Source organism: Seriola lalandi, unplaced genomic scaffold, assembly GCF_002814215.2.
Source record: "Seriola lalandi dorsalis isolate HSWRI2012SDOR001 ecotype SW California unplaced genomic scaffold, Sedor1 jcf7180002054925, whole genome shotgun sequence".
Taxonomy (NCBI): domain Eukaryota; kingdom Metazoa; phylum Chordata; class Actinopteri; order Carangiformes; family Carangidae; genus Seriola; species Seriola lalandi.
In genome coordinates, this window is record NW_019525477.1 from 426049 (window position 1) to 426350 (window position 302).

A 302-nucleotide genomic window follows, 5' to 3' on the forward strand; every position below is an offset into this window, starting at 1 on the left:
GGCTTTTGTCTTCATCACATTTTTTGGCGGGAATCCCTGTGTGCCTGTGTGATCCCCCTGTGAATGTATATTCTTCTTTCATCATCTGTCTCTTCAGTGTGTGATCATTTAGATTGGATGATCAGCTTCTAAGATGTAACTGCCGCTGCTGCAGACTAAGACTGCAAAGTGATATGGATATTATAGTATACTATATAGGCTAAATTTACCTCACATCTCATTCTGATAGATGAATGGGCAGTAGCTGAAATTTAAGTGTAATTGTACAACACCACAATTTTTCTTTTTCACAGCATTTAAAC